Genomic DNA, 25,249 nt, shown 5'->3' with positions numbered 1-25,249 from the left:
GCTCTTTCCAAGGTTTGCTTTAATCAGGTGGGTGAAACTTTAAGGACCTGTATAACAGATCTCAGTAAATGCTGGCCTTAAGTCTGATGTGGCCACGTCAAAAACATAATCTGGAATTAAAATGTTGTTTCTTATATGACCAGCTAAACTAAATGTGGATTTAGCAAGCAAACTTGTTTTTCTTGTCCCTGTCACTTAAAATGAATTTGGCTGTGTTAAGAACTCGTCTGAGATGTCGATGCATCTCGCCCAAAGCCCCAAATTGCTGCTTAATTTGTGCTGCCTCAATTTGAGCCTGAGTTTCTGGAGCTAAATTTTAATTGTGAAAGTGGAAGCCTGAGCAGAGTGTGGTGTTTGTAGCTGAGTATGTTGATAAGGGTGATCTCCAGGGATGCCACAAAATCGGTACATTCCGTGGGCAAGCAAACCCCGTGATATTGTCTGAGGCATTTTAAAATCCTGTTAAAGCAGTAATTGTGATCCCTGAACTCTCAGCTGGTAATGAGGCAGGAGAATGTCAAATCAGACGGGTGGTTACGTATGCCACTGTTAGGAATGCCTTTTAGGGAGATCTGCAGTGTCGCAGGAATCTCTGACCCTCCCGTTGCTCCGAGACCTGCTGGCTTCTATTTGTGGGAAGGMTCCTAGAGCTGGGGGCTCATGTGAATTTTGCATGTGGTGCTAGGGAGAAGTATGTCTGGCATTTTGCCCTAGGCATGTTTCAGTGCATGTATAAAGGCCAGCAGGTTTCAGATGTGTTTATAAATTCTCCTCTGGTCCTTTTTAAGCCAGTGTCATAAATAGGTTGAGTCCAGTTGATCTGTCATTTGAAATGATGTAATGATTAAACTTGGCTTCACTCAGCTTTCCTATATCCTGCTGTCTTAGATTTTGTTTTTCTGTTCCTTAAAGGCCTGAGTAATGAAGATACCAGCTGATACATTTAGGCCTTGAAAAAGTTAATTTAACAGAACTTGATATGAAGCAATGTTTCTTACAGTGAACCAGCACTACCATAGCCTTTCTCTTTTTCCTTTTGATGTAAAAGTTCATTGTGTCTGCTCTACTTTCCAAAGAGCTGGTCATGACTGCAGTACAGTTTAGCACTAGGTTTTACAGTTAATGCTCTTTGAAATAATTCCAATGAAGTTTGTGTTTTTGGTTTTTTTTAGAAGGACAGGAGGCACTGCATGGCCCTCAGCCCAGAGCAAGAGAGGAGGCTCGCGGATGCATCAATGTGCTGGCTTGAGCTAAGGTGGGTTTCTGAATGGCTAGAAAACCAGTGTAAAGCTCAGATTAAAACATTCCTCTGTCTGCTGGCATTTAATGTTTAGGTATTTTTATAGTTAACCTGTGAAGCTTTTGTGTACAAACCAGAGGTCCTGGGAAGGGATGAGGAACAAGCTATTTTTACTCCCTCACAAATAGGGCTTGCCGTGTTTATTTTAGACTCTGGAGCCACTTAGGCGAGTGCAGTGTGTGTGTACGTGTTTTGTTTTTTTTAATAGTCTTCTACTGTTACTATCAGATAAAAAAAATAAACTCTGGGAATCACAGGAAAACAGGGTGCCCTTGGTGCACTTGACTCCTCTGAGACTCTGAGCCTTTGAGAGGAAGTTGCAGGGAGGAGTTAGTGACTAAATAGTTTGGCATTGCCTCTATTGTGCAGTGTTCTGGTGTCAGCCTCACCAGTGTGTCGGAGAAGGTTTTGCTAAGCCACCAAGCTGATGCTAATGATGGACTACATGCACCTTTATTGCATAAACTGCCCTGCAGAGTAAAAGCTCTGTAATAGTTGGATTAAAAAAAAAAAGTCATCAGCTGAATAACTTGAGAAACTTTTGGGAGAAGAGAGGGGAGAACTTGGCCATTAAGTGAAAGATTCTGCAGAGTGTCTTTTTCTTGCTTCTGCCTGAGAAGACATTCAAGTGTCCAGGTTGACAGAATAGCTTTGAATCACTCCTTGCTGCAGAGAAGTTACCAGGCAGCAGGAGGTGAAATTAATGAGACTGGCTCATTTTGCTGCTGTCACCAAAGTCTGAGAGGGGGTTTAGGTTAGTCCCATCCTAAGAGTGGGAGGACCCAAACTTGGGCCTTGTCCTGAGTCCTGTGTGGCCTGTTCCCTGGTTTTGTCTAGGTGGTGTCTGTGTAGGAGTGTCCCTTTAATTGAAGGTGTGCTTTACTCAAGTGCACCTCAAACTTCTAAGCTGTTTATCCTGGTTTATTTTTAGAAGTTAAGAAAAGCGCAGCCAATGATGTGTTCACACTGTGGTGGCATGTACAGTTTCCAATTGTGGATCGGAGCCTCTTTGAGTTGGATGTTTTACAAACAAATAATGCAAACAGTCTAGATTGCAAGTACCTGCACAGGCCATCTCTCCTTTTGGTTAACCAAATTGCCTTTATAGCAGCTAGCTCAAACCTCCAAATTGGAGGATCCTGGCCAAGCCACTGCTGTGTTACTTCGCAGGGCTGGCTCTCCTCCTTTAGACTGCAGTTTTGAGATGTAACAGAGATATAAGAGGCTATTGATTAAGCAATGCACTGCAAAGAAACTGGTAAATCAATTAATAACTTAAGTAATAAACACCAGTGTTACTGACTTGCAATTATATCATTTTGCACACTGTAAAGCATGAACTTTTGAACTGTAACGCTAGTAATTATTACTCTTCAATCTTATGATTCGTGCTACTACTGAACTATAAGTCTATCGCCTTTCCCTCCCATGCCGCTTAGTGTTAGGGTGCAAGTCTGTCCCTCTTTACCCTCCCACACTAAATCTTTTCTCCATGGACCAGATGGAGAGTGTGGGAAGTTGTCCAAAGGGGTTCCCTGTGGCATCCGAGGGGCTTGGGTCTGTGTGTTGGGGTCATTGCTGTCCGTAGGTGTCTGCACTGCTACCATCAGAGGATTCACACTCCTTTGTTCTTTACCTGATGTTATACCTTATTCTTCGTCTTTTTTTCTGTTTCTGAACCCACCTTTTCACTGCTTGTCCCTCCCTTTCTGTGCCCAAATGCCTCCCAAATGAACAATTTTATTACTTTTTCCTCATTGGTCTCAACTCTGCTACATCCATACTCAAAACTGGTGTTTACATTGTTGTTGCTTGGGCGATCTTAGCCTTATATCACTCTTACTGATACGGTTACCTAGGTACAGGTGCCCTTGCAAGGCTCCACACCTGAAAGCTCCCCTACAGTTTGGTTCGTCATGGTGGTGTGTTAGTTACCTTACACATTCTCTAAGACAAATTGTTCTACTTTAGCCTTGATTCTTTTACTTCTGTCCAATTAAGCACAAGCAGTCTCTTACGTGTGGACAGTCTGCATACCATTGCAACAGATTAACATTTTTCATGCTGTTTTTATGTTCGTGCACCATCCTTACCCTCAAATTGTTTGAATTCCTCCTCTGGTTCCCTGGAGACGCCTTTGCTAGCTATGAGAACTGGTCCTCTACCAGGACTGCTTGCTCACATCTGCCCCTGAAGAATTTACGGCCCAAGTTGTAATGATGTGAAAGGAGATAGAGGGGTCATGTAGCATGGACGTTCCCCTTGAAGCAAACTGATGTACCTTCAGTCACGGAATATGAATAACCTGATTTAGCTGGTAATTCTTGAGGCATGCTGACAGGGAGTTACCTCCCCGCACTGATTTAGCCCAGCGCGCGTGCTTTCTTCCATCTGCCCAGCAGAGCTCATAAAGATGACTTCTGTGCATCCAGGGGTGTGTGTGTGTTTTCCCCCCTTTCAATAGCAATCAGCTTGAAGAGCTAGAGTTYTTGTGGTGAGGGTCGGTATTTCAGCTTGGTTAATCTCCAGTCAGTTGACTCGAGTCTGGCTCTCAAAAAAATAGGTGAGGCAGCCAGGCTCTCAGCGTCTGTTCTGCTCTCTGAATGAGTGCTTGGCCACAGATATGTGCTGGGGTTTTTTTGATTAAGTAGGTCTGGATTTATTTATGAATATTAATATTTTTGTACTGTAATGTGTCTATAGAAATCTGTTCTGAAGGTTAAGATACATCTCTCGTGCACCAGAATTTATATCCCTAACAGGATGAGAGGCAAAGCAACCATCAGAGGTTGGATACGGGCTCAGTCCTTTAAGTTGTCCCCCATTATTTGCTAGTGTTTTGGGCCTTTCAAAATTGCCGACTGCCATGTCTGGATTTTCCCCTTCCACCTGTCAGGCAGGAAGGGTTGGATATCAGTGTGGATCACTGTGTTCGGATTGAAGGGGTGTATGGTTTTAGACCTGCCTCTACATGGGCCTCTTGAAGTCTTTTGATACAAACTTGTCCTGAAGCTCCATATTTGCAGGCAAGATACCCAGGTTAGGATGTAGGATGATTCGTTTTCCCTCTTTACACCTCTGCCACTTTTTTTCTGGAGGAGAAGGCAGATCAGGGGAGGTTTGACATGCCTGTGGGGTAGCTGCTTTATTATGTACAGTACCTTTGTTCTGACAGTGTATACACTCCTCAAACTTAGCACCCAGGAATTACTGCTAGTTATATATGACTTGGTTTTGTCAATGACAAATATACCTAGTATTAGAGATGGTGTTGTTTTGCATACATGGTTATTGGTGTATTTTTTTTTTGCTTGTTGACATCTAAAAGAAGAGAAATTAGATTTGAAATAAAATCACTTGTTGATTTGTGAACAAATATCAGTAGAGACCTAATGTTATAATACAGAATAAGCATAGTCTTGGACAAGCACCCTAGGAAAAAAAAATCAGTGACATTCCCATGTTATAACCTAGGTAACAGAGCACTGTGTTAAAAATCATCAGCAAATTTGGCCAACAGGGTTCAAGTCTCAAATTTGAAGCATTGCATTGCAGTTACCTAATACAAGTTTGGAAATGAAGTGACTTAACTTAAAATACGTATTAACAGAAAACATTCTCAGGAACTGGAATGCAACTGTAGTAATGCTTAAAATATCCTTTGAAAAGTCGTATTGCTGTTCAGCTTAAGTTTCCCAAATTTTATTTTCAACACGTAATTTCTGCCTTTCGGAAAGCTTTTCCCTTGGTGCATCGCATCCCTGGGCTGCCACGCAGGTGGGTTGGGAGGGCGCCATGGGTTAAGCCGCTGCTCTTGCCCGGCAGATCTGCTGTTTGAGAGCAGCGTGCTGGGCTGGGGCAGCTCCTGCGAGCCTCTTTGGCCGKCTGGAGCGGATCGCTAGCCCTGCCAGGGACAAGTGCAGCTGCTGACTGGCTCTCCTTAATGCTGCTGGAGGAATTCAGCCCTTTAGCCAAATGAATCACTCCTCCCTTTCTGGGATGAGGCAGCTCGTTCCCTGGCGAAACAGCCCTTGCTTGGGGTGCTGGCTGCCTGGGTCACAGCCTTCAGGCCTTCTCCTGCTCTGGCACAGAGGTGACCAACCATTGCATGTCTCAGGGAAGGAGCACTTCCCATGCATGCCAGATCTTATTCTGTCCTCCACTTTGTGTATCCTAAGCAGTGGTGTACTTTTGAGGGGTTTGTTTTTGTTTTTTGTTTGTTTTCTCAAACTTGTTGCACTGACCTTTCTATTTGGGCCTGGCTTTTCCCATATTCTTTTCCTGGTTTTCTCAAAATTGGGAACTTAACTCCATTTTTATCAACAGAATATATTTAAGGGGCTGCTCTTGCCTCTTAAATAATCCTCTTTTAAAAAAAAAAAAAAAAGGAAGCCCGAAAGATTGGGAGAGTGTTTCTGTAGCCACCCTATCACTCCTTTCTGCCCCCAGACCTGGATGGAGTTGAAATTTGTCACTGCTGCAGAATAGAGAGGCTCCCAARGGCTTTGGCAAGTAGAGCTGTGGCTGTCTGTCTGAAGTCGTATGTTTTGCTTTCTGGGACAAAGACTACTTAGGCATCTGGATTGCATTGGGGATTTTAGGGGAAACGTAAATTATTAGTTTGCTGTGAATGGAGAATGACTTTGATTGCTTAGCGAGTGTGCTTTCACTAGCTTGCTACAGAACAGGCTAAAGCCTGTATTCTTGTGCTTTGGAAGGAAAAACTGGAAGTATAAAGATTGTTTTCTGTGTCCTGGGAACATGAGGCCAAGCAGACCTTTCCTGACCTTCTGGTGCATTGAGAAAACATGTTCATTTTATGGACAGTTAATTTATGGAAAGTTCCTGTTTAAATTTCCTCCAAGAGCCATAAAAAACAGGACAGCTGCACCCATTAGCCAGCTAATCAAATGCTGCTCACACCTGGCTAGCAAACATCTGAGCTCTCCCTTTCCCTTCACTGAGGCTAACTTTGGGCTCCTTCATAAGAGCAAGGATGATAACCCTGGGAAATAYGGCTAAAAACTGCTCAGGGAGCCACTCTGTGGAGGGGATGTACRTTCAGTGCTCATGGCTTCTGGGGCTGTCCTGTTTGCAAAGCCTGCTCTTAGGGCTGGGCTCTATTCTTCAGGATCCCAAATCCAGGATAAGTTGGACTTTGTGTTGCATCCTTTTTAGTTTATAAAAGTGCTGCTGCTTTGGCCAAAGGAGAGGTACTGTATATAGGTGGAAATTACTACAGGCAGCCTAAAATGAAAAGCTGTTGGGTATCTTGCTCCTCTTCCAGGCAGGGGGAAAAGCACCTTTATTTTCCTTCTGCTTCTTTCTCCCTCTTTCCCCAAGAAGACAAATAAGCAGAAACTGTTAGACTTGTTTGCAGTTGTTTGTTCCTCTTTCAGTGAAAGAAGGTCCCTTTTAGAAGGGTGCTGTGACACCAAACCTCTARTAGCCAGTATCTTTAGCTCGGTTTCCCAAGGCAACCGGGCTGATACGATTTTTAGTATGAATATGTGCTCTAATAATTTAGACCCTAAAAGCTAATTTTGATCATGTTTGACAGAGGGGTCAGGCTCTTAAAGACACTGATCTCTTAAGAGAGTTCAGTGATAACTGATTAGGTAGAAGAGACGTGCTCTATTTGCCTTCTTGTTGAAGGCAGAGCTGTAATGTGAGCCCAGCTATATAACAGTTATACTATTAGTTGATAGACTATCCACAGCGGTGAAAGGCAGGCATGCATCTTAAGCTTYTTCTGTGATCAAGGCATTCACAGTCTATCTTATTAGAAAATAAAAGCGCCAAAGCTACAGGATACTAGGTTTGTTTGTTCTCCTGCACAGAATTTTTTTCCTCTTTTGAGAACAAGTAGGCTTGTGTGTGTGTGTGTGTCCCGTCCCCCCCTTCCCCACGCGCTTTGAGGCTCTACAATAATTTTACTGGTTTATTTATTTTAACCTTGCTATGTTAAAACTAACGTGAATAAAAGGCGAAACAGCCCATATCCAGAACCGAAAACCAGAATTAAGTTCCTGTTCTTTCAGCCACAAAAATCTTTGTTGCTGCTTTGAACAACTTCAGACAAATGCTTTTTACGTGCTGCAGAGGAGGCTGGAGGATACTGGAGTGCATTTTAACGTTCTGCGTATTTGAGTCACTTTGTCAGAAACCAACGTTTTAAAAGCCGGCGCTTGGGCAGAGCTGAAGCTACTGCAGCTCCGGGATCACGTAACAGAGATTCTCACCCTGGGATGACTCTGGGAGCAGGGTGGGAACGTGTTTGCTGGGAATTTGTGCTCTGGCGGCTGCAGCAACTGCTCTGCAGCTGTCCTTCCTGATCTCCTGGCTGTCCCGCTTAGCTGGCCCTTCGCTGCCGGGAAGGCAGCAAAGCCTTCATCCTTTTCAAAAGGCTGCCGTGTTTTCCCCCTTACCTCCCTTTTAGTCTAGGGTGTGGTTGAACGGTGCAGAAAATGACTTTGGGGCGAGTGGCTGAAGTGTAGAGAGGACTTTTCTGGAGCTCCCTGCATTATCTGAAGGGAATTTAATAGAGGCGCAATGGGAGCAATGATCAAAGGGGGAGCACTTAACTTCCATTACAGCTTCTTGCACGGTCAGCCTGTGGAAGGGTCAGCCCTTCAGGAACCTGTGAGGGCTCCTGGTATCAACTGCTCCAGCAGGTTCTCCAATCTGATGGAAGTAAACTGGCTTTGGCATGCCCAGAGCCTGAAATCTCTGAATTTTGTCTAAGCTGTGGCCTGTTTCTCTTCCTTTAAATCTCCTCTGCAACAGTTGATAAGCAGTTGGTCCCTTCTTGGAGAGAAAATGCTGCAGAAAGAAATGCCAGGAATGCGAACAGCAGGTGGGGACTGGCGGATGTACTTATCAATCATGACAGACTGACAGAACGGCTCATTCCTCTGAGAGCTGCTGTTTGCCTCTGGCTTGGTTTGTAGGCTGCCTCTCCAACCCCCTCCAGCCTCTGCTGGGGCTGAAGATAAGAGAGCGGGTAGCTCTCTTGTTGGTGCTGGGACTCCCTGCTCCAGGAGGTCAGAAGAAAGGGGACGCTGGAGGCAAAGCTTTTAGATCACACTGGAAGGTCGTAACAGCATACCTAATAAATAAGATGCCAGAGCTGGGGGACAGGTTTGGGTTTGCTTCCACGTTGCCTGTGTAGAAGACGGTGAGCTTGATTAGTTAACRAATCAAATTTGCTGTGCTGTTTTGTCGTTTTAAAATGTGGCTTCGCATCTTTAAGGAATCTGGAGTTACTTGTGTGGACAAACCCTATTTTAAGGCAGCGATACTTTGAGGAGATCACCTGAATTGACAAGTGAGAAGATGATACAGCTCCAGACTGCAAAACTGTACCTGTAGAGAAGGGAGAAGGACCTTGTAGTCAGTGGAGGTGGTTTGAAGGAATTCAGCCACAGTGTGAGCACTTGTTGACTTGGTGTTTGCTGCTCCTGCTTTTCGAGCACTTTGCACTTGATATTGGGGTGGTGTTCGGTAGCAGGACAACCTGATTTATGTGAAATAACAGGCTGCATGGTGGAAAGGCTTTATCCATTGATCTCTAAGCATCTTTCCTCTGAGTGTTGCTTGTAATATACACAGTCACAGCAAACCTGCTGTCACTGATGACATTATGGATGTTTTAGCAAGCCTCGAAGCTTTCCTTCTGGCCTACGTGCTTGTTTCAGAATGCTTGGTATCTGAATGCTTAGGATCCACTTCAGTTCTGTGTATTTTTTTTTTTTTCTTGGAAAAAACAGAATAACCAATAGACTTTAAGTGATGTGATTAGACCTCTCCTTAAATGACTTCCTGGACATTTTGCTATGCTACTTCAGCCTGTCTGGATCAGGCTGTTTTCTGCAGTGCTTCAGGGCATCCATCTCAAGTCTCAGAATGATTTGGCTATCCTTGAAAGCCAACAGTTCGGTGGAATTCATAGGAACACTGCTGATTTAGGTAGCTGATAAATTTAAAAAATGAAGGCAATCTGCTGTAAGTCCTCTTATCAGGTTTTCCTCCAATTCTTTGTTTTTGTGAAAGAGCAGTAAAAGAAATGGCTTTCCCAAGTAAGAAAAGTAGTGAAAAACAAGGGTACAGTCAGTATTATGACACAGGATAAAACTAGATCACAGAAACATAACTTTTTGCAACAGTGAAATGTTATTTTCAAACTCTTGCTGCTCAGACACCTTGCCTAAACTGGGTTTGTATTTGGGCGGTCTTCCCTCTGCTTTTAAGTAGCTTAGATCTGGAGCAAAGGCAGTGATTTAGCATGTGATGATAATCATGGTGCCATTTGCATTGCTACCTAATTGCCTTATGTGCAGCACCTTGCCTGTAGAATTGACAATCAGCTRGAGAAGGGAAGAAGCCTGCGCTGTCTCGCTGCTGCTGCTCGGCCCCCTCTGGCCTGCATTGAAACCCCACAGCCCTGTTGGCCTCACTATGCTGGATGCAGGGCAGATGGGGAGGAATGGTTCACACGGAGCTGCTTTYGGGAGGAATTATTAAGCGAAGGCTTGGAAGGAGCACGGCTTCGAGTCGGTAAGCAGTGAGGCATACACGTACAGTTGCTGTTAACCCCCTTGGCAGCTTCCAGAGAAGTCGCCTGCCAATTGYGGTGATTTGGTCTGAGCTCTGTGTTGCAGGACTTCCCTCAATTAAATCTTGTTTGAACTGGAATCTCTCACACTCTGGGCACAGCTGGGTAGGCTCTGTGCTACGCTTTTTCACAGGGTCGCCTGCTTTGGCTGCTATAGTAGTTTTTTTCCCTCTGCAGTCTTCTGTGAAGGAGGGAGTGTATAAGTGATGCTGGTCAAACCACCTGTTGTTGAGATTGTCTGACAGCTGAGTTGCATTTAACTCTCTGACTTAATTACTAGCTCTGGAATTTCCCATGCTCTGCATCTGCCTCAGGCTTGTTTTCCAGTTTTGAGCAAAGACAGTTCAGTTGTTTCCAGGAGTTAAAGGAAAAAAAAAATGCATTAAGTTGTCAATATTAAAAAAAAAAGAAAGAAACAAGCAAACAAACAAAACTTAACTGCTTTCATTGAGAAGTACTTGTGCTCCAAGCTTTGAAACAATGACTTGAAGATTGGCAGTGGGTTGTCTTGTTGCCAAGGATGTACCATCCCTTCTCCCAGCAAAAAATGGCCTGTATCTTATCTGGTTACAGGCATCTGAAAGATTCCTAGTTGACCAGTGTTTTGTAGACTTTATCTGAGTAAGTTTTTCAAAGATCCTATCTGTAAAGGGCCTCCTCCMGCCTGGGGTCAAAGAGGCTGAATAATTGCTGTGGGGGCAGCTGGTGCCACTGGCTTTCACCAGATTTGGGAGCAGCGATCCTGTCTCTCCCATGCTACTGATGGTAAGGACGAACAACTTGCCTGTCCCGCGTGCAGAGAGAGAGCAAAAGTGGGAAAAGGAGTGGAGGATGGGAGTGGAGGATGGGAGTGAATTGTGGTGTTTGCTATGACCAGCTCACAAATTCTCATGTATTGATTTGTGGGGGGGGGGGTGGTTTTTTTTAAACCCATTGTTGCAACCTTGATGCAATTGTTTGCATTACCTAGAGCAACCTAATGTATTGCTGAAGAGTTGGGAGATGGTGGTTTTAGGCTTAGCCTGCAGTAAAGAGCAAAATTCCAGGCTAGCATAAGGGTTTGAGGAAATGAGTGGTAGTCAGTCTTCTGCTAATGCCTGTGCTGTGGGAAGCACCACTGTTATCTTTGGAAGCGTTTTTCCTTTGTGGAAAATGGCTTCAGTGCTGTAGCATGGTTRTCTTTGCTTTGAACAGGCTACAGTAGTGTAATGACGGCCCTTTGAGGACACTGCTGAAYTTGTGGTTCCAAAACTGCATCGTTCTTGGTCATTCTAGCATGCTTCTCCCAGTTGCAGTGTTGCTGTTGTAGCAGGGTTTGTTTGCTCTGCTGTACATGAATTAATGGCTGGAAAGTGCCCRGTAGAAAACTTTGCTTGAGGAGTTCGGTCTGTCCAGCAGAAAGAGTTAAGTGGCAGTGGAGCTTCAGTAGAAACCTTATCTGAATGAGGAGAAAGGTGGGAGTTTTTTGTGCGTGTGTGGCTGGCAGATGAATCCTACTGCCTTTAAATAAACCACACAGGTACTGCCTTACATGAAACACCTTCAAGATGTTAGTGAGGGCATCCTTTCCTAGCCCAGACAGGGCCAGTGCAACTGGCCTGTTGTTGATCCACCACGCAGCAGGTAGTGGTGGTGGTGCTCTGGTGCAAACAGAGCGTGGCAGGGTTCTGTCCTGATCAGAGACCTGTTCAAGAAGTGAGTGCTTGGTAGATTGTAACTGGAAAGCCAGGTTATTTTTTTAGCACAGCTTTTCTGTTTTATAAAGGATGGGCTAACCTACCCAAAACATGTTTTTCCTTTAGAGCCCATTATTAAATGCAGAAGAGGCTCAAGTACTGTTCCAGAATTTCTTTTTTTGAGGCTGTCTGGAAGGCAGAGGCTAATCGGGGCTGCAGAGTAACCAATCCTTTATTTTCAAACTAATTAACAATCTCACCTCTCCAGTTGAGGAAATACCAGTGGTGACCAGGCTTTGTAACAGGTTCTGCTGAACAACTTGTCCGCTCAGAACTGAAGCGTTATCCCTCAGGACTGGTGTGATTTAGACTGAAACTTTATAGCTCTTGCCTGAACCTATGATCTTCTAATGACAGTAAGCAGAAGAAACACTATATAACCATTGAAGTAAAATAAAATAAGGAAAGGGAAGCTTTGGTGCACATAATTGGGTACCTAATTGCAGCTTTTGCCACCTGGGGATTGGAATTGCTGTCGCACTATGAAGGCTGAATGGCCCATACTGTGATAAGCAGTTTAATTGTTTCCCAGCATCTGTGCTAGCATTATAAAAGAAGGGAAGCCAAACACACCTTCAGAGCTTAAAGGCCTCTCTGTAACTCCAAGATTGCATTTTTCCTGTGGCGCTGGAGCATCTCTTTTTATGTAGCTCTTATCCCCTCTGTCTAAACTGTTTATATTTTGCTGTGTGATTGAATAGCAATGGGCCATCAAATTTTTTCTGAGTCATTGGAGTCAAAACCGGTGGTAGGAATGTGAATGTGTGAGCAGCGAGGAAAGTAGGGAGTCTACAGAATGTTAAGTTTCTTTGCTGCTGTAGGTATTCACTTAATTGAAGCTTAAATTTGTCAAAAATTGATTAAAAATCATGCTTGCTTCTGGCAAATAATTTTTTCAATCCTTTGGCCTTTGTTTATGGAATTTGAGTATTGGCAATGGCGGGAGTGTGCTTGTGTTGCAGTTGCTGCAGGGGATTTGCCTGGAGCAGCCCTTAAAACTTCCGGGGGGGGGGGGGTTGTGGGTGCAGTGGTGCACTGTTTGCAGGGAGAGGCATATTGTCCTGCRATACATTTGGTAGCATGTACTTTATGGATGACAGGGCTGCTTCCCCAAAACTTAGCCATTTTTGGCCAGATGCTGAGCGCATGGGTCTTGGTGTACACAATGAGCTTGGCCATTCCGAATGGCTCCTGTATTTGTATGGATGGGGCACAGTGTTAGTATTAAAAATGATGCCTAAATCTCACTGATATTCCTTGTAGTTGAGTACTCTGAATGGTCTGGCCTTGAAATACTGCAACTTGGTTCTTGATTTCTCAATACCAGAGTGGGGTGTGGAGAAGAGCTGGAGCGCTCTCTGCATTGGTGTACCTGCAGAAGGCAGCTCTGCCCTTCCCCAGTCCTGGGGTGCATCCTGCTGAATGACTGAAGCAGTCAACTTAGTTAAGGCCATGGGCAAAACCCGATAAGGGCTATTTTTTTTAATTAGGTAGTGCAGGTAAACAAATAAGATAACTTCACGGAAAGATAACTCTGTGAATTTAACGCTGCGTGAATGAGATGCAGACTGTTAGTGTCTTGTTTAAGGTGCCGATCTTTGTTTTCTTAGTTAAATCATTCTTCCTGTGCCAGGGCAGTTGGGAAACAGATGGACCTGCTAAGCTGTGCACTGCCCTTCTGCTTCAGTGAGCTTGTGCCTTCAGTGATCTGTTGCTTTCAGACTTCCTCGGTGAATGAAAGGCCGGCCAGCACAGGCCAGAGGTTATTGGGGAGAGCCGAAAGTTTCACTGAAGCAGTCCAGCCCCTTGCCCTCTGGTCTGCAGCAAGAAGAGAAGGAACCTATAAATATGTGCACCTGCATGAAGGGATCATCAGTTTGATGTTGTCAGGAACTCTTTTGGCTATTCCTGAATTTCTGAGGATGTGAGAGAATGTGCTGCTCAGCTGGCTGCTGCTGATCTTCAAGGAGTTAATTCCTCTTTCAGATGCTTTTTCTTACTCTGAGGCATAGGAGCAACGCTGCTTCATTTTGCAGCTTTCCTGTTTTATGCTTGATGGTTAAAGTGGGAACATTTATATCTCATTCTGCCAAAAAGCACTTAGAACAGTTTTCATGAGAAACATCGAAAACTGCAAGTACRTGGCCGATGCCCTGGCTGCTCTGCATAAATCAGTTGGTGGTAAATGTATTTAAATGAAGAGCTATGGCAGTCTTACCAGTTGAGTAATAAATCAGGGCTGAGCAATTCCATAAACTTGAATGTTAATGCCTTGGCTCGATGTTTTAGGGTGGGGTGGTAAAACTGATGGAACGCTGGACTGTTTCTAAACAGGGAGTGCTTGCCCTTAGTTACGCTGGCACCAAGAATATAAATGATGCTGCATATGTCATTGGAGTGCTGAAAACTGGCTTTTTGTTGGTGCTGTTTGCCTTGTTTCACGTATCCCCTTAATATCAGCTCTTTGGGTGCTTTACGTCCTTTGGGTGGCAGTCAGATTCCTGACATGTAGGGGAAAGWTCTTAAGCTTTGCCTTCCAGACCTTGCTTAGTGCCAAAGCCCCGGTGCCGTGACAACATCCTATATGAAATCATGTTGCTAAAACACTTTCAAGGACCCTCTTGAAATATTTCATTATCTGAGGAATTTTGTGGAATACTCGGAAGATTATTATAAACCCTTGGAATGTGTCTGRCTGTCCATAAAACAGCACATCAAAATAAGATTTTGATGTGACTCTTGAGTATGAAGCCTCATCACAATTTTTTTTCCTGGCATTTGGTTTTGGTGCCTGCAGACCTCAGGGACTGTTTGTTCCTCATGCTAGAATATGCAARTGTGCTCCTTCACCTGCTCAAGCTGCCTTCTATCAGGTGCTCTAGCGTGCTTCACTACCTACTTAAATACCATTAGCAAAGCTAATGTTTGCCTAGTGGCAGCAGTGCTGACTTGTCTTCTGAAAACTTGCACGCAGTTAGCACACAGGACTTGTCTGGTGATGAAAAGTACTCCGCGCTGTCATTGCATGGCCAAAACCTGGAGATGGATTTTAGCAACCAGCCTGCTGCAGGCAGTCTTCCTGGGCTCGGAAGTACCACCAGAGCTGAAGCCTCAGAAATGCTGCCTTTAGAACATGATTTGGAAGTATAATCAGGTTTCCTAAGGAAGGAGATTACCAGAACTGCCCTGTCCATCATTCTGTCCCTCACCCTTACCCAAGCACTAATAGTTTCTGTTTGCTAATTTGACAGAAGGAGCTTTATACCTTTTATATTAAAAAAAGAAAAAGGGAGGGGATGACAAGATGGGAGAGAGACTTTTGTTTTGTTGGCTAAAAGCATGTACCATGAGCTCACTTCTCCCACTCCTATGTGACTTCTCCAATGTGTGATGTGTTCAGAAAGTCAAACCAGGGGAGAGACTCAAGTAAGATTTCCTGCCGTGCTGCAGACGAGAAAGTTTAGCCCTCGGGGTCTTTCTCTTCTCTGTTGGATTCTGTAGTATTTAATAAGACCAAACCTCCAGTGGAAGCTTCTCCTCTGATTAGGATATTCAGGGTCTCTCTTCCGTGTGGATTCTCTGAAGCCTCATAAGGGGTTTTGTTCAGCTTTTAATTCAATTAAGAAAGCAAGCAAGAAATGCAAATCTTTTTAGCCTCACTTGTTTCAGTGCTTGTAACTACATCTGAAGAGAACATCTCCTGCTTAATATAATGGAGCAGTTAACAAAGGAAGTTGTTTCCTGGGCTTCAGCTGAGATTTCGAGTGCCGCTGGAGACTTGCGAACAATTTTGTCCCTTGTTGCATGAGGTGGAGGGAAAGACCGCAGCTTTATCGATGACAGTGCATYGGCTTAAACTGATTCCTGAAGTGGTACTTTAGATAGAAATCCTTGTTCCTGGTAGCTGGGTGACTATCAAAGGTCATTAGCTGCTGTGAATTAGACTTGAAACAGCTGGTGTATTGTGAATGATAGCAAGGCAGAGGACATGCAGTGGCCACTGTCACACTGGCTGATCTTGCAGATTGTCCTTAGTGGAAGCTATGTAAAGAAAAGTGAACTCTTACCTTGCTTGCTTCTATTTTGTGCTGTCCCTTCTTGTCTTCATGCCTTAACTGTACCTTCTGACTAACACTTCTGATATATCCTCTATGTATTTCATTAGGCACCCTCTTAAAGTTGCTTTGAGCTTTTTCAGAAATCAGTATTTGTGCCTTTCAGTACATGTGTGGGGATGCTTTTCCCAGTGACAAGGGCAGTCCAGGCTCATCTTATTTTAATTATACCTGAGAACATGTGTTTTTAGCAATATAAAAATCAACTTTGTCCCTGCAAATTTACATGTAAAACAGTCCAAATCCTGTGTAAAGCAATTCAGGAGAGTCCCCAGATTACAGCACTTTAATCCAGAATGAMACGTTTAGTGACAATAAAGCTACTGTGGCATGCTGAGCCCATGGAGGGCCTGGGAATTCTATCTCAGGAGTCCCAAATTTTGTATTTTCAAAGTTTCTAACAGTTAGTGCTCCTCACTTTTAAGTGCAGTGTCTTGGGGACTGGTCTGCTGCCTTCTGTAAGCTAACCAGTGAAATAACTCTTTCATGATCCACATTAAAATTGCTCTAATTTTTCAGAATGATGCTTTGGTCTAATCTCTGGCTGCTTCTCTGCTCTGCCTGCCCAGGCAATTTTACCACCCCAGGTTTTCTATGTCACAGACTCTGCTGCAGGATGGTGTCTGCTAAAAAAGCTTTTCTGCAATGCTACTGTCTTCCTTTCAGAAATAACTTCAAGCAAATTCAGCAAGATACAAAGCTACCCTTAAAAAGGAGAAATCTAGAGTAAAAATGCCTATTTTAACTTGGTGTTCAAGTTCTGTTTATTTTTTAGTAAATCTTTGAATCTGTTACAGTGTTTATACGTGTATATATACATGCCTATTCTCTTTCAGTCTTCAAAATAGGCTTTTTTATAGCTTTTGTATAGAGGTAACTCTTAGCCCTATTTTTTAACCTCTTGTAGTTTCATTTTCTGTGGATTTTAGTACTAGGTTTAGTTTGCATTCCCTTAGATATAGCGTTAAATATTAATGTATTAAACTTTTTAACTCTGTTTCCAGACAAAATCAAGAATTATGTGTAGCTTTTTCTGTGGCACTGGATGACTGCACAATAGAAGCTTGGATGAAATCAAAGTCAGGTTAAATTGAATCCTCTTAAGACAGGCCTTTGCTCTGCCCTAGTACGGCTGTATATTTAGTCTATGCACCTTTTCCTGTAGTGGACAGGGGAAGACACCTAGACGAGAATGCAAGTCATACTTTGCCTGAATGCTCTCCCGACATCCCGTGATCTGTCATGAAGGGCTTCTTGAGCCAGAAACGGCACCTTGGCAAATCTTCCTTCCATAATATTGTCCAATCCCCGCCCCCCCCCTTTTTTAACCTGCACGAATTCTTAACATCCATCATTTTCATTAGATCCTGTGGGGGAACTACCTCATTTTGCTTAGTTTTTGAACCTGGTCCARATTAGCTTCCTTTGCCTCCTTGTCCTTCTATTAGAGGAAAGAGCAGATCCTTGTTCCCCATCCCCCTTGTGCTTTTATGCACCCAACTTTGTTCTCCGCCAGTTTTTCCCCAGGGATTGAGTTGTTACTTGGGATCCATTTTGTTCCGTTGATAATCCCTCTTGTCCTTCCTTCCTAATCCTTCCTTACAAAAGGGATAGCTCAGAAAATGCAAGCAGTGTCGAACACGTGGGGAGACACTGATGAAACTGTCCTCAATTATTATTTGCAGTCCCCTGCTTTGACTAGTTGATGAATACTTCTATCCTAATTTGTCTGTTTGCTGCCAGCAGCYGGGAAAATGGCAGCTCTGCTTGGCTAAGATGTTTGTAATTACAGGGGGGGGGAACAAATCTTTGAGGCCCTTTAAATATTTGAGAAGATAATATCTGAGTTTCCTTTTAACTGAATGCACTTGAAGATATGATCGCGGTTGTCTGCCTGGGAGCAGCGAAGGGGGAGGAAGGATTGATTGCGGTTGTGGCTAACACTTTCATCRAGCAGTAAAAGGTATGGCCTGGCCAAAATCTGCTGCTCTTGGTCACCTCCTCAAGTAAGGCGCAGTGGCTGGCGGCTTCCCCGCTCTCGGTGAGGCAGATGCTCCCAAGGCTCAAGGCCTTGCTTGAGCTTGCAGCGAGCTTCCTGTGCAGCGTGCATTGGCTGTAAGGCTTAAGTGAGCAGAGTTTAAAGGTGGGGGGGGGGGGACAGTCTATGTGGTCTGCTGGCAAAAGGTGCTTGCAAGAGTGGGRCTCTGTGCAAGCGCATAGTTAAGGCATGCTGTAAGTACTCATTCCTGGCCTCCCCCTCTTTTGCTTTTCGCAGCCCTGTGGGAGGGCAGGGGATGGTGCCTGCCTCCAGGAGTTGCTTTTATCACTGTACCTTGGAGGGGGAATGTAAAGTGCACCCTGCGCAGAAAGAAAAAGTGCTCCATGTGCAGCTGGCAGAAGGATTCTTGTGTCCTTTGCACTTAAGCTTATGGTGCTGCCACTCGCACCTTTCTACTGGCCCTTGCACGTGCCTCTGCACTCCCCCCTGCCCTGGGGTGYCCCCGCACTGCCATGTGCCCTGGAGGAGTCTGCCTCAGGCTGCCCTTTCCTCTGCTGGAAAGCTGTTCCTGGAGGGAGGGTAGCTGGGAGCAGGCTCTTGGTGCTCACCTCCCTTTTCCAGAGTGAGAAGGCTTACTGGAAGCACTGTCCCCAGCTGGGAAGGGCAGCGGGGTGTCCCAGCTTTTGGACAGGCAGACGCAGCACAAAAGAAAAGGAGAATTTTGCTGTTCGCATCAGTTCTGTCTACCTCAGAACTGCCTTTGCATTCCCCTCTGCAGGAAGTTCCAGAGATCGCGCTCCTTCTGCACCCCTAATAAGCGCAAAAACTCTGTGAGGTGATTTGAGCAATCCAGCTTCCCATAGCCACCTCCCCGTCACTTCGTCTGGCAGTCAAAGTGCATGCATCAGTCATGGCAGTCCCTTTGGTCCTGGAGGTTTTTCTTGGGAAAGGCTGAGGGGATAACAGCAGTTTTTGTTGGCCAAAGGGAGGCATGCAAGGTGCCAATCAAAAGGCTACAGGGAGTTTTATTCCTTTCTTGGCAGCACAAATCTATAGGTTTTGAACTGAGAGTAATGGAAGGTAGGTGGGAAAGCTTCCTCTTTGCTATGGGGAAGCCCTGGCAGTGTTACGTTGTGCCTTCTGCATCTAGTTAGTGAGATCATTTGGCTGGAGCTTTTTCAGCTAGCTGCCGTTCCTTATCAGAGATGTGATAACACAGTTCTTTAGTAACAATTTCAGAGCCACCCTTTAAATATATCAGAGCTTCCTCCAGCAAAATAAAAATTGCTTGGAGGTGTTGATCGCTGTGACCACTTCCTCTATGACTTTCATAAAGCTGTTAGTGGCATATATGATTTAAGGCAATGAGTTAGTGACTTACTTTGCAACCGAGTTTCACATCAGCAGGAAGGTTATTGGTTGTTTTCCTGCCCAGGACGCTTCATGCTAAGCAGTGACTACTGTTCTTTTTTTCTAGGCTATTTTTCAGTATCAGACTTCCTGTTACTGACAACAGATGTGTGGGAAACCAGCAATAAAGAAATACATAGAGTTTGATCAGGAAAGAGTTTGTGGAAAAAGTATCTTCTTTTTTTCCCCTGTATATTATTTTAACTATTTGTCAGCTTTTGGGGGCTTTTAGCCCTCCCCTCAGTACTGGTGTAGCCAAGGCCTGGTGTAAATTACAGCATGTGGAGCGGTGAGAAGTCTTAAATGAGTTTCACCACTAAACCAGCTTTATCATTACACCATGAGGCCCTGCTTCGCTGCTTAGGCCGTCAATGCTGATCTCTCTTCCTCCGTTTAGCCCCTTGCTGGGCTAGCGGGGACCTTGGTGCTGCTCCCTTGTCCTGGTTCCCCACCCAGTCATGGCACGATGCAGGGGGGTGGCCTGGCAGCAGGAATAGAAAGGTGGAGAGGTCGAGGGGCAAAGGCCGCTGAAGCTGGCGAAGCGACACGTGTGACTCACTGCATTTAAATAGCTGTGTCAGAAAATGCAGTGCTATTGCAGGCTTGCAATGCAGGCTAGCGGAGGGGCTGCTGCCTTTGTTTCAGGGTACTTCCTGAGCTGGGCAAGTGTGGAAACTCTTAGTGTTTCTTAACTCTCATGCTCTGAAATGTTCTCTGTGCATATAATGTGTCAAGCTTACAGATCGACATGCTGTTCATGCTGAGGAGACTTCTCAAGAGTCCTTTCACACAGTGCAGACACGCACCAAGCACCCAGCCACCTTTGTCTGGAGAGCATAGCTGGCCTGCTTCTGTGCCTGCTGTCATGTTTTGGACCTGCAAGCTTGTACAGCAATGTGCCATCTTTGTGTGCCTGGCCAGTGATGCTTGATTTCATCATTCCTTCTGTTTGCTGCCCTGACATGCAGAGAAGCAGTAGCTGATGGGACTTGCCCCGAGATTCTCTTGTGGAAACATGCAGAAGAGATCTTTGCAGAAACAATAGTTCTGTTTTAGGAAATTGCACTGGCCCTTTTTATTTGAGTCTGAGTTTGTTTCCTTAGAGAAAGGAAACTTATTTAATGCTTCCTTTAATGAGGGTATTCGGGTAAGTGGAATTCCTCCTAACTCTCCTAAATACCTTCTTATTTAGAGTTAGGAACTTGAAAGTTAGTTGCCCGGATATTTTACATCCTAGGTTCAATGACATTAATATGCCAGTGGTGACTAATTACCGCAGCCCAGTGATGTGATTGTGTATTCGAGCAATTGGATTAGACATAGCTGGACTGACACTTCATTCCTCCTGTTTCTTGCTGAAGTAGTTGTATAACTGGCCACAAGGAAGACTGACTTCTAGGACAGTCACGTTCCTACTGCCAGAACTCTTCTCCTGGCCCAACGCTTCAGATTCTGCAATGGGTAGAAAGAAAAGGCTCTGGGGGGGGATGTGTGACTGGGAGTAGCTGCCTTGTCCTGGTCTCATCCTTTCTTTCAGCACCATCTTTTGTCCGCACTACTCTGCGTTCCTGAATAATGGAGGTAGTGCATGCCCTTAACATGTCAATGGGCCTTGTAGTTGCATGGAGAAGGAACAAGCTCCAGCATTGTCTTGACAAGTCAGCATCATATCGAGTTCACTATCATATCAACATAACTTCATCAAGCAGGCCAAATTCTGTGCCTCTGAAAGGGGGGATTTGGCACTGGAGATCTGGCACCAGTAACTCTCACTAGSACTGAAGCGGATGTTGATACTGACTTTGATGTTTAATCCAGCATCTTGGAGGTTTAAAGTTGAGAGCAAAAGAGCTCTTACAGAAGCAGGAGGATAAAGGGAAACTCGGTTCTTCCAGAAGATCAGACAGAACAAAACATCCTGAAATTCAGGACTAACCTGAACCTTTGTGTTTGTTCTGTGAAACTGAGCAGTACAGATCCTGCTGGAAAAGAAGCAGCAGTATGTCATATAAATAAGCTGGGGTGTTCTAGCCTTCCCTTGAAACTTTCAAGTGTCATCTAAGTGAGTTAGTTTTGCGGCCTGCTGCTTTCCAGAGATCAATAGAAGACCTCTGCAGAAAGCAATCTGTGTTTGGCTTTTGGCCCCGTTTTAAGCTTGTGTGAAAGAGTGGTCTGTGCTACGTGTCGGGATTTCTGATTCTCATGAGCTCCACCGCTCACTGGTCACGGAAGATGATCCTGAATGCTGCTATTTCCTGCACGCGACTGAGATGATGTCTCAAATCAAGTGGGACTGGGTTTTGCCTGTATTAGTGCTGTGTGAAATGGTTTGGGCTCCTGAACTTGATGCGGGCATCCCACTTGTATCCAGTACTTATTCCAGTCTCACTGCGTGTAACATTCCCTCTGTATGTTCTGCAGCTGCATCTGGACCTGCAGTGGTTGCAGCTGATGGACTTGCTGAGCAGGACTATCAGGTTTTTAGACAGAAGGCCTTACATCAGAAAAGGTGTTCTGTCTTGAAGTGATAGTCCATGTGGACCTCAGAACTGCAGGTGAATGGTTTATTCTGGATATCTGTGGAGCTGTACTGCCTTGCCTTTTGTTCTTAGCCCATGCACTCAGCACGTGCAGCGTGAGAGTCTGGCACCGTTTCGGCTTCTGTTAGTTGTTTGGTGAGGTGGAGCTCTGTTGTTATGAGATTCTTCTGTGATGTAATTTTGTTCAGTTCTTCTGCATTTTCTTTTGATACCGGCTACTGAATTCCTTATAAACCTCCTTTGTTCTGTGCTTCCATATGCTGAGACTATTCTGCAGCTTCCTGAAACTAAATTTCTCAATTTATTTGACCTGCAAGTGTCAAACTAGATTTTCACAGCCAGGACTTGATTTGCCTTGGCTGAGGGATGTGTACCAAACAGGCACTGTTGCTTACTCCAGTTATTCTTCCTGAAATGGGTGATGACTTCATCTGCCTCTCCTAGTTGCCACAAATATCAAGAGTCTACTCCTTTCTGCCCAAATACTCTTCTCCATGTGACACAAATGCCCTAGGTTAAATCACATATTTTGGCTGAACAACACGGAGCTGCGCCAGGCTTGTGCATGAGTTGATCTGGTAACCATGACAAGCCAGAGGCAGGGACTGGTATAGAGATGTAGGGCCGAACCTTTTCAGGCATCTTTACAACTCTGGTTGTATTCTGGTTGTCTGTCTGGTTGTCTGGACCAGTAGAGCTCTTTCTTGCTGTGGGGTGTTTCTCCTCTTCTCAGATGTGGAGGTTTAGCACAGCTGTGAGAGGTGCTAATGTTTCTATGCTGATAGCATCTTGGCTTCGCAGCAGCCACAGGGCTGCTGGATTTTCCAGCGATTGCTGCTGCATTCCTCACCCAGCTATTGGCTGATCCTGTCTATACTTGCTATGTGGGTTGCTTTTTTGGTCCTGTGCGCTGCAGGACTTTCCAATGAGCGGACTTCACGAGTGGTAACTCTTGAACAAGGTGTCATTACTGCAGCGTCTGTACCCCACTCTCCATGTAAACTGAAGGGAGTTCCTCTATCTGCCTTCAAGGCAGTGTGGTCCAGAGTGTGCACTGATGAAAAGCCCCTGGTTTCATGCTGTGACGGTTAGAGACCTCTACAAGATCTCTTGCAGAAGGCTTCTCCATTTCTGTAGCTTATTCAGAATGAGAAAATGTGACCTGCACACAGCCTGTTGAATATTCTCCACCAGATGTCTACTGCAGTAGTTGCCTTCTTGTTGAGGTGACTCTGGATGCTTCCAAAATCRGTTGGCACGCATCAGAGTCTCATTCTGTGACAGTGGACAGAGCTGATAGGAGAGATGGGGCCCCTGTGGGAAACATGACTTTACCTACCCAGCCACTTCATCTGTAGTGATGCTAACCTCTGGAGAAGCAAGCAGCCCAGGTATCTCGCTTGAGGTAAAGACCATCATGTGCTCAGTTGCCTTTGGGAAGAGCCTGGACTTAGCTTCCCTGTTGCTTTGTGGTGTGTTCCTGTCCAAATCAGTTCAGGCAGTCAGAACAACCAAAGCAGTGGGGGAATGGGCTTTATGGCTCGGCCATTTCACACCAGCCATATTCCTGTTTGTCCTGTGGTTTCAAGCAATGTCATTCTGCCTCTGCTGTTTCTTTTTCCTTTCACTTGTGACAGGTTTTCAGAGACTGACGGTCGTATCAGCTATCTGGCTCATCTATGTTGCAGCCTGGGGTTATTGCACCCAGCTCATAATTTCCGTTACCCACAGTCCTCTGTACTAGCTGTGACCTTGTTCACTGGGGTATTGAGAGAGATGCCTGGTTCATTAAATTGGAATGGGAGGTGTCAGCACCTTTACTTGAGAGATTTGTTGTGAAAAGGTCTATCAAGGGATGAGGATGTGCTAGTTCTTGCATGCTACCTCTTGGCTTTCCTGAAGTGTGAGTTTTAGAGTGAACAACTAGGTCTTATCTCTGTTATTCCTAGAGTCCATTGTGGTAACCTTGAACTTAATAGTGGCCAGAGTCTGCTTGTCTTTTGAGAATCCAGCTGTGGATATGCCCCATGCTTTTATCCCATCCTGTTCAGCTGCACTTAGAGATAGCAGTGTTAACATCTGACACCTAATGTTAGACTATACCAGTCAGATTGGTAGACGTGGATGCATAGCCAGCATGGTCTCTCATCCTCAAGAGTGAGGAGTCTGGGAATATGATGTGCTGTGGTGATGGACTTCACCAATATTTGAAGGGAGTGCTTTTCAATTTGGGTGAGGAGGAATTTGAATGTTGACAGGTAAACAGCTTCAGGGATGAAAAACTCTAAAATGGCCTCAGAGCCTGAGGACTCTGTTTCCAGAACAGCACAAGCTGCATGTGCCTCATCCTCGAAGCCATGGAGAGTGACTTCAATATGTTTTGTCTTTGTTCTTTGGCTGATCAGATCCAGGATTTGACAAATGATAACTTTATACACTGCATAATCATAGATGTGAGTTGCTCTGCTCTCACAAGGGGTAAATTTTTGGAAATTGAAGCATCAGGATTCAGCAACAAAAGAGGACACCTAAGATGAAAAGTGTCGAAAATTCTAGCAGACAGGCCAAGCCATTTGACATTGCTAGAAATCGGGACCTTTAGACAGTCCCTGGACCTCTTGGTGTCAGTCCTTGGTAGATTTGGGACCCTAGTCGTCTCCACCAAACTGCCAGACTGGATAATAGGGTATGCCAGGACCTGTTACAAGACTGGAAAGGGGGAACTCTTTGGTCATCTGTCAGGTTACTTCAGCAGTCTTGCTGAGAAATTTCTCAATCCTCACATCTGCCTGGTGGCTAACCTGGAACTTTGTCCAAACTTTGACAGGGTATGTGCCTCTGAAGAAGCATCTAGGGCAAATACAGCACTTGATAGCTGTCCTTCTTAGCTGTTGTTTGTGATGGACTGAAAGACCAGCCAGTAGTAGTTGTGACAGGGGCAGAAGGGTTGTTAATTAGTAACCTGACAGGATGAGAAAATAGTTACTGGTAAGTATATGAACATATACATCCTGTCCTTCTTCCTTTGTGGTCCTTTTAATCTCTCTGTGGCTGAGAAAGTTGAAATGATGCTGTGTGTTCTGCTGTATCAACTCACTGATCTGGGCTTCAGTTTGCCTGCTCTGGGGTAGCAACATATCTGTTTTGGAGATTTGAGTCTGGCTTAGGAGGCACTGAGGCTGGTGATTCCTCAGTTCATAACAGGATTGCTTATATGCAGGAATTAGAGTCAGAGTTTTCTCCTTGCAGCAGTCCAAGAGCAGGGTTACTGCCTGTTTTGCAGGCTCTGAGAGAAACCTTGATAACCTTTTCTCTTGGAGAAAAGCTTTCAGCCAGCAGAGGAAGCATGTGCATGTGTTTGTGCTGTGAGCCTCTGTTAGAGCAGTCCTGGAAGCAGCTTCTCTCACCTGAGTTTAGATCTCTGCCTTAAAGATCACAGTGGACTACCTATTAGGTCTATGCCAAATAAAGCCCATATTGGTGTGGGGATTAGTGATGGTACTTGCATGTATTGCAGATAAGTAAACTTGCAGTG

At 44.8% G+C, this 25,249-nt stretch overlaps 1 protein-coding gene across 2 annotated transcripts in view; it reads left to right on the top strand.

Annotated features, from left to right (window-relative positions):
- The window catches only part of DAG1 (dystroglycan 1), a 58,318-nt gene that overhangs the window by 12,299 nt on the left and 20,770 nt on the right, over nt 1–25,249 (top strand). For both annotated transcript variants that reach the window (XM_026054996.1, XM_026054997.1), the window contains exon 2: nt 1,173–1,255. The gene's annotated coding sequence lies outside the window, so the exon portion shown is untranslated. The remainder of the gene's footprint in view (nt 1–1,172; nt 1,256–25,249) is intronic.

The sequence above is a fragment of the Apteryx rowi genome, unplaced genomic scaffold (genome assembly GCF_003343035.1).
Source record: "Apteryx rowi isolate R43461 unplaced genomic scaffold, aptRow1 scaffold_98, whole genome shotgun sequence".
In the NCBI taxonomy this organism is placed as follows: domain Eukaryota; kingdom Metazoa; phylum Chordata; class Aves; order Apterygiformes; family Apterygidae; genus Apteryx; species Apteryx rowi.
The sequence above is the reverse complement of the archived record's forward strand: the minus strand, read 5'-3'. Positions and strand labels throughout refer to the sequence as shown.